The sequence below is a fragment of the Anomalospiza imberbis genome, chromosome 1, assembly GCF_031753505.1.
Source record: "Anomalospiza imberbis isolate Cuckoo-Finch-1a 21T00152 chromosome 1, ASM3175350v1, whole genome shotgun sequence".
Taxonomy (NCBI): Eukaryota; Metazoa; Chordata; class Aves; order Passeriformes; family Viduidae; genus Anomalospiza; species Anomalospiza imberbis.
Window position 1 is genome coordinate 32494968 of NC_089681.1, and position 9441 is coordinate 32504408.

The following is a 9441-nucleotide window of genomic DNA, read 5'->3' on the forward strand; positions in this document are numbered from 1 at the left end:
TTATCCATTTGAAATTTAACAGGGAGAATATTACTAGCAGCTCAGGAGGATGGGAAGTGCTGCTAATAAACCCCTCTGTATGGCAAGAAATCCTGCTGGTCTTATGTGGGATTTAAAAAGTTTTTTGTTGCTTCTTAAGAGTCTGTGCTACCAGTAGATGGCTCTGTATCGACCTGACAGCATGTCAATGCACATTTTCTAGACTCCTTTTTAATTATATTTGTAGGGCAGCCAAGGTTTTGAGGCAAAGAATTTTTTTTTGTTTGTTAGGGATTTTTTTACATATACAGCTTTTACTGCTGCAGTACATGCAGCAAAAGTGTTAAAATTCATGGAATACTTAGATTTGTATGGTGTTGAGTTTTCATTAACTAGGAAAAGGAAATATAAGCAATTTAGTATTTAGTGCTTTTTTTTTTTTTTTTTTTTTTTGCTTTTGTGCAGTAAATCCACTTTATTTTTTGGCATCACTGTATTAAAATATCTGGTCTCCAGCAGCAGCATTTGAGAGCTCCACAAGTTTGGAGAGACACATTATGTGACTGGATGCTCATTTGTCACATAGGAGGAGCAAGTCCTCTGCAGATTGTTAATCTGAAATGGTGCACAGGGAAGTTTGTTGTGTAAAAGGACTGTTCCACTTCCCTCATGCAGTAGGTGCATGTTGTCTTCTGTGATTGAGGGGCCATCTGTAGGCAGTGGCTTGTGGTTTTCCAAAGCCCACCTTTGGTAATGAGAGGCAGTGAGTGATTTAGCTTCAAGACCCTTGATTCCATTTGTCTTTCAGATGCTTGTGCCTGAGAATTGATAAAATTTGTTACGCCTCTCAGTCTGCCTTAAAAAAATGAGCAAGACTGTTCTCTTTGGCTCTGGTCATCTCAATCTCTTCTTCCACAGCTGATAAAGACTTAGAACAGACTCTGTTCAGTCCTGAAAAATGCACCCACCTTTCTCACATCTAGCATAATGATGTGGTTTGGTGTGAATAGGGGCCTGTTTATGTTATCTCACTGCATTTGAGCTTTTGTGGCTGGTCTTGATTTTTTGGTTTCTTTTCTACTTCTACCTTAACCAAAAAACATCTCCACTTCAGAGTACCTGCATGAGTTGGTCAGGAGCAACCTTTGCTGTGTGAAGAGAGAGAATTTAACAAGTACTTAATCAGAGTGCAAAAAAGAGCAGTTCCAGCTTTTAGTTGTGACTCTTTGGGAACTGCTTCTTTTCTCATTGTTGAAACCATCAGTGATAAAGATCCATAGTCCCATAATACAGATTCCTCCAGTCTCTCTAGCTTACTCTGTATTTTTGGTGCCTAAGGCTTTGTTTGAAGCTAATTTGTTTGGGTCTAGAAAGATGTGATAGCACATGTCTTGGCTAAACATTACTAACAATTGTATGTATCAACAGACTCTCTCGATTCTTTTGATGAAGAAGCAAACAGGGTTCTCTTGCTTGTGTTCACACTGTGACTCCTAATTTGTCTTTTTTTCTTGTTAGGAAATGAAGAAAGAAATTGCAACGTTAAGTTATCTGTGATACTTGACTTCGGTATATTCTAATGTAGATCTACTTCTCCCAAATGGAAAAATTCTGTTTAATGTCTCAGTAATTGCAGCAACTGAGAACAGAAGAATAGAAGAAAGAAGATTCTTTTACCCTATGAAGGAAACCAGACATAACCTCCACTCTGACTATGGATCATCCTCTTGCACACTGGGTGAAAAGAGCCTGTTTCAAGACAACAATGTTTTCTTTCCTTGGAAACAGCATGAGATTCTTCTAGAGGGTCCTGATTCTGACTGCTGATATTGTCACAAAGCTTCCAAATATTTTTGTCACTGTAAAATGTGATTTGTTTTTCCTTTAACTTCTTCCTCTAATTTCTAGTGAAGGGTAGAGAACCTCTGGGAGGTTCTGGGTTCTGCACCTTGGATGCAGCAACCTTGTTTGTGTGTACAGACTGGAGAATGAGATGCTGGAAAGCAGTGCCACAAAAAAGGACTCAGGTCCTGATTGGTGGCTGAATCTGAGTTAGCAGTGCCCTGGCAGCCAGGAGGGCCGACTGTGTCCTGGGGTGCATGAGGCACAGCATTACCAGCCAGGCAAGGGAGGGGTTGTCCTGCTCTGCTCTGCACTGGAGCAGTCTCACCTTGAGTCGTGTGTGCAGTGTTGGGCTCCTCAATATAAAAAGACATTAAATTATTAAAGAGTGTCCAAAGGAGGGCAACTAAAATGGTGAGGGTCCTTGAAGTGAAAGCTGTATGAGGGGCAGCTGAGGTCACTTGGTCTGTTCAGCCTGGAGGAGCTGGAGGGGAGATCTCACTTCAGTCTACAATGCCCTCATGAGGGGAAGAGGAGGGGCAGGCACAGATCTTTCCTCTGTGGTGCCCAGTGACAGGACCCAAGGGAATGGTCTGAGGCTGTGTCAGGGGAGGTTTATGTTGGATATTAGAAAAAAGTTCTCCACCCAAAGGGTGGTTAGATACTGGAATGGGCTTCCCATGGAAATGGTCACAGCACCAAGCCTGACAAAGCCCAAGAAGTGTTTGGACAACACTCTCACACATGTGGTGGAGTTCTTGGGGCTGTCTTGTCCAAGGCCGGAGTTGGACTTGATCCTTGTGAGTCCCTTCCAAGTCAGAATATTCTGTGATTCTGTGAGAGGCCAGTACTGAGATGAGCCTCCCAGCTGTGGCACAGGCTGGCAGAGGATACCAGTCCTGCTTGTGACTCTGTGTCACCTCACAGGGGTGAGGGGAGCACTCACTTGCCCCATCCTTGTCCCCCAGCAGTCCTTACCAACAGCAGTGGTACAGGCATGGGCAGGATGGGACCACACTGCTGCCTTGCAGGAGGCCAGCCCAGGCATGCTGGAAGTACATGATCTTTTAATGTCTTTCCAACCCAAACCGTTTCACAGAATGTGTGACCAATGGTGTATATGTATGTGTGTGAATATATATGTAGAGATATGCTGTATAAATGTGCTCTCTCTGAGTGCCTACTGAGAATAAAGCTTTTGCATGCTTATCAAGTGAGTATTAACTATTTACATAGGATAAACTCTTTTTTTTACAATTCTTTTCTGGACTTTAGAATGAAATAGATAAGGAGAAATGAAGAATATGAGTATAGCACATGGGTAGTTTGAACTTGACTTTAAATAGGCCTGAAAGAACTCTGTGCTGGAATACAGAGCTTCTTTAGCAACCATAAAGACTATAAAGTTTTTAGTCTGTAACAGCGTTAGATTAAGTTAATTTTTATATATATCTTGGAAAATATGCTGAGATCCAATGTAATTTCTCACTACTGCTTACATCACTTATCACTGTTTTGCACTGTTGTTGCAAATGTGTTTTGGAATACATTCTAGCATCAGGAGTTTCAGTCCCCCCCAAACATTCTTCATTCTTTGGGTTGTTTTCTCCCACAAACACTACAAATTGCAGTGGTTTAATTTCCTTGTTCTGAAGGATTCCTTTGCTTTTACACATCTGTATGAATTGGTCTTCTATTATTTTCATATTGCCTCAAGTAGAATTAAGAACCCTATTAAAAAGTACTTATCAGAGAAGCTAGGAAGGTGGAAGAAAGAAGTCATCCATTGAAAACTCCAAGGTCCCTTATCAATGTTTTTGCATTGTTAGTCCAGTTTAGAACCCTTTAGCTGTCTTTTCTGCCTAGAAGGCACACTTTCAAAGCTGCTGAGCTTTTTCAGGTGTGTTGAATTACAGTCTTTTGTTGCATGACAGAGCTACTTCTTGGTTCACAAACTGTAATTCCTCCTAAGTGTGACAGAACAAGTTCTTTTTTTTTCCTTAATCTTATTAGCAGTGCTGAGCCATCACACAAACGGGACCAGTAGACTTTAGAATGAGATATATGAAAATTCTCACAACCATGAAACATACATTTAGTTATAATAGAGGTTATATAGTATTATATACACTTACTTTGGAACAAAGGGGAAGGAAATTGTCTAATATTCTTGATATATGTGTATATTTTAGCATCAGCTAAACTTCTGCTCTGTTGTAATTGCCTTTTCATATTAGTCAGTGGCATAGTTATGAGATATAGAATGATGGAAAAATCAAAGTAACAGAACTCAAAGTTCTTTTAAAATAATATTACTGAAATTATTCATCATATATAGAAATAAAGGATAGACCAGACTTCTGGTAGAATACTGAGTAAAGTAACAGATTTTGGAAAATCACATCTGCCTAGAAATTACTGGCAGTCAATTTCCATTTGGTGAAGGATTTTAGTTACAAGTGTGCCAAGATTATGCAAGGATAATACCATGTAGACATTTCATAGTTTTATGGTTGTTGTTCCTGAGCCAATAATACAGAAGCAATTAGATGCAGTAAACTTCTGAGAAGGTAAAAAGTCATGGGTGAGGCTGGTTTGCAATAGAAAATAGTTGTACTTCTGAAACCATACTTTGTCTTTCCCCGATCCTCTGGGCATGCATCTGCAGTGGTTTCAAACAGACTGGACTTTACAAAAGTGGCAAGGCTGAATCAATGACTCCCTTGTCACATTCACAGGCCATGTGAGTGCTGAGGAATTCCCATGGTGAGGTCTAAACACAACATTTCTGTATTTCAACAGCCTCCTTGGGAGATCTGGAGGTTTCTGCCAAAGCACATGGCCCCTTTGTGGATATTGTTTCTTCCAAGGGGACAGATTTCCTTATGGAACTCTGATCAGTGGGAAGGGAATAATTTTCTGATTAATTGACTAGAGAAAGTAAAAGAAAATTAGTCTATTTTCCTGGGACCTGATTAGGAGCAGGGTGTTATCCAACATACATGTTCCCATTTTGCTTTTTCTAACTTAGATTTCTTGATTCAGTATTAAAGATTTCAACTGCCTTCTTGTAAATAAATGCATTTTATGGAATGAAATGAAAGAGCAATGTAAAATAAATGAAAGGCTAAATTTCTCCTGTTGAGACTACTATTGGCACTTGTAAGATATTGGACGACTTCTGAAACTAAAACTATAGATCTTTGTGTATGCTTTAAATACTAGACACTTTAATGGCTCATTAAGCTAATATATGTATGAAAGAATAAAGGCTGCATTATTCACAGTTAATGAAATGCAATTTTAGAGAAAAATGTATTACAGTATTCAATATTATGAACTCAGCAGGGTCTCCTCCCCTTTGCTGAAATTAATTCATACATGGAAAAGGAACTGATAGGTATTTTATGCTGTCCCAGCTGAAGAACTACATATGAGACTTGAGTTAAAGACAATGTAGTTGCTACATTATCACCAGCCATGTTCATTGGCACATTCACATCACTGAATGTCAAACCATTGTGTTGCCCTAGTGTCTGGGACTCCCCCTAGAAAGAGGAAAGCTAAGTTGGAATGCTGTGTAGCACTGACTGTGGTCCACCTTGCTTGCTACCAGAAGCAAATACTTCTCACATTTTATATTTACTCGATGTCTCTTTGTTTTAACCAGGGACATGCTGTTGTAGCCCTTATGCAAAACTTCTGATGATGTTACGTGGAATTCTCCTTGGCTAAGGTCATTGAATGCTTGGATTGGAAGGCACCTTAAAAGTTGTAACCCCCTGTCATGTGTAGCAGCACCATCAATTAGGCCAGGTTGCTCAAGGCCCCATCCACCTTGGTCTTGAACAATTCCGGGGATGAGGAGTCCACAGCTTCTCTGGACAACCTGTTCCAGTGCCTCATGGCACTCAGAGTAAAGAATTTCTTTATGATGTCTACTCTAAACCTGCCCTCCTTCAGCTTACCATTGTTCCCCATTGTCCTATCACTATATGCCCTTGGGAAAAGTTCCTCTCCAGCTCTCTGGTAGACATCTTTAGGTACTTGGTGTCCTCTATAAGGTCCTTTGAGCCTTCTCTACTCCAGGCTGAAACACCCACTATCCCAGCTTGTCTTCATAGGAGAGGTGCTCCAGCCCTCTAATCAATCATTGCATTTAAGTAAATTGAACAAATCTGTAGTGTTTACATACTTGGATGAATTATGTTTACTGATTATCTCTTAAGTAAATGAAGATTTTCTCATAAAAACACATGGAAAGAGTCCCTAAGTTACTGACCAAATACTGACACCTCTGGTATACTGAGTAATGACTGACATTTGGCACCATTTTCTGTGGAATTATACCTGAGATACACAATTGCAGCTTAGCCAACTATATTTCTATGAAATCATCAGTAGGGACCTCTCAGAAACTTTGCTTATTTGGAAGTAATAATTTATTTATGTGTTTGTTCATTTTGGTAAATATGCCAGACAGTAGGAACTAACAGCTTTGCAACTGTTCCCACTGTGAAAATAAGGTCATGGAAATATGATTCTCTGGCTCTACTGATTTGCTGAGCATTGGAAGTGTTTAGCAACCTGAAAGAAAGAGAATGAACTTTGAACAATGTTAAATACTGTGAAAATATTAAAGAGAGACACACCTGATTGTATATCTGTAGAAGTATCAGAGGAGATCAGTTGTAGTGAATACCAGAAAATCTGAGATTCATTTGAATGGGTGAAACTAAATCTGGTGCCGTTTTCAACCCACGCTTCCAAATGAAGAGGAAATAATTTACTGTTGTTTAAAAATGGGAGGTTGGTAGATTTCATTAGATTTCTAACGCTGTGTAAATAGCTATTGTGACAGACAATACCTCTGAACACATGCACAACAGCAAAGTAGTTTGCCTTGATCACTCATCACAATGAATGTCAAATTAATTTGCAAGATCAGTACACCCCTGGAATTACAATTTTATTCATTCTGAGCTCTGGATATGTTGCTGACAGTCCCTGGGTTTTAATTCTGCGGAAGTCATGACTAGAAATACCAAGGAAACATAACATGCTGATTATACAAAAATCAATTTCATTGTTAACTGGGGAGAAACACTGAAGGGAAACTGTACTCACAGAAAGCAGAGGTAGTGGAATATTTATGCAGTGGTGCCTATTTAAATCTGTTTCTTCTTTATTCATTTTATGTGGGTGAGAATGAGAGCTCAGACATGAAAAACAGTAGCTACTATGTTGTTATATTTTTAACACTATAAAATTGATTTTCTTGCTGTATGTTCTAAGGTCTTTATTTCTTTTGATTAGTGGGAATCTTATTTTGTCGTCCCCAAGAAATGTGAGTAGCTTTTGACTTAGTTTTGAAATATTTAATAGAAAAGTTGGAGCTTTTCTCCCATCTTGCAATGTGAAACCTGCTTGAAGTTATTAAGTGGCTGATAATAAACCAGTGGTTGTATTGTTGCTGCTAAAAGAAACAACAACTTTTGGAGATGTAACTAGATTTCATACTAGAATGAAATTTTGGAGATGCTTAGTGTTCATACTAGAATGAAATTATTCCAGTCTATGTATGTTTTAATTTACTGCCAGGTATATAAGCTTTGTAACAATCCCAGTGATGTGCAGGTATTAACACTTCCATTCTTCTGTGTGAGCGGAAAATGGTGTCCTGGATATGTGACTTATTTTGTTTTGAGTGTGAATTAGAGTTGTGAGGACTATGATATCTTTCTGCTGTGCCTTAGTGAACTGAGAAATCTCTCTAGATTGTGGCTATATCATAGCATAAATGCAAAGTATTGTAGGGTTTTGGTTTGCAGACTATGGTCCTAAGACAGTGCCACATTCCATATGTGCTCTGTGTGTGTGTGGGTGTTTAGTGTGTGTGTATATATATATTTATATGCAAGTGCTGAAGTGGTCAGCAGACTTGCCACTGGAAGATGAGTCACAGTTATAAGATGTTTCTGTTACCATCCTGCTCTAGGATTGCAGAACTAAAAAACCAGTTCCTTTCTAAGAATGGTACAATTATGCCAGCCTCTGTATATATTAAAATAAAACTATTAAATCAAAACCAGTAAGAGATTAAACAGAAAGAAATGGTAAATACAGACAGTTTTTTGAGTGGCTGAGGAAATGAGTTCTACTTCTTTATGGATCTGTGTTTTTGATCATTGAATGCCTCAGTGTTTAGTAAGTTAAGAATACTTCCTGCAGTTGGGGCATTCATAGTGGCTCTTTAAACTGTGGATTGTCCAGGGTGTAACTGCACTGAAGTTCACTTTAAGCTCTTTTCCATAAGGAATGCACTAAATTGCCAAAATATCTGAAGAAGCCTTTTTAGCTTTCATAGCATGGATATGAATAATGTACCGATACTTGACAGCCAACAGCTCGCCTCTTGCCATCAAGTAGAAACAAACTGTTGTGGGAAGATATTTGGAAGAATAATGGCAAACTGCCATTTGAAAATTGCAACATAAGAGAACAAATAATAATAAAAAGATTTCTTTTGCAATGGACAGCAATAGTTTCATTAGTAGTTTCAATACCAGGGAGTGACAACATAACTCAACCTGAATGTTTTGCAGTAGGAATACCTAAATTGTAATTTAGCACTGGTTCACAATAAATTATCGCTGTGCTGATTTCTAGTGTGGGAAAGATGATAATCTGTAGAATGCATGAGAATGAATGGTGAGAAATAACAAATCAAAATTATTTATAATAATGTAAAAATGTTATTGAATGGCACCATTCCTTCTGATGCCATATGCCTGATATGTCTTTGCTTTCTGCAAATAGACATATTTTATGGTTATGGGAGTTCAACATTGTTAAGTACTTTTTAAGACCAAAAATGCTTTTTTAGCAGCATTGAGTAAACTCTTGTTCTCCCGGGCTCCCTGATGTTAGCTAACAAAACTGCAGATAATTGTTGCTCATCATCTTATTAAAAGTGCCTATTTTTCATTCAATGAAAATTTGCATTTAGAGAGTCAGCAGAAACATGATTTAAGCCCATAAAGTAATTTAAGGTTTATTGATGTCCTGAATTGTTGCTTACTTTCCTATTATTTATATCTAGAAATGCTAGGGATTTTTTTCCCTTCTGAATAAATTATGGCGGGATACTTTTTGTGCTAACCTAATGCTATCTCAGTATTTTGTCAGTATAATCTCTACTGACCTGCTCTATTCCTGGTCTGCCAAGAATACTTTCTTTAGAACCTAATCCCAACCACATATCACACTGCAGGTTATCATTAAATAGTTTTTCTGCTTCCCAGCTGCATTTGTGTTCAGCCATAGGTCAAATTAGCACCAATAAAATAGTGGAGATTTTCTATATTTTATTTTCTCACTAGCATTAACTCAGTTCCTTTCTTAGACTGCTTTGGATCTGGGATGACATGCTGGGGTTCTTGATTTTTTTTTTTTTTTTTGAAATGTGCTCCACAAGAAAAATTAGATGGGAGGGGAGAAGATGGGAAAAGATGAAATGGTTAGAACAAAAATATTTTCTATGTTTATGGTATGATTGAAGAGTTGTTAAGCTAGGAACTACAGTGGCAGATCTTGGTGCCTTGAATTTGCTTTTTGGAA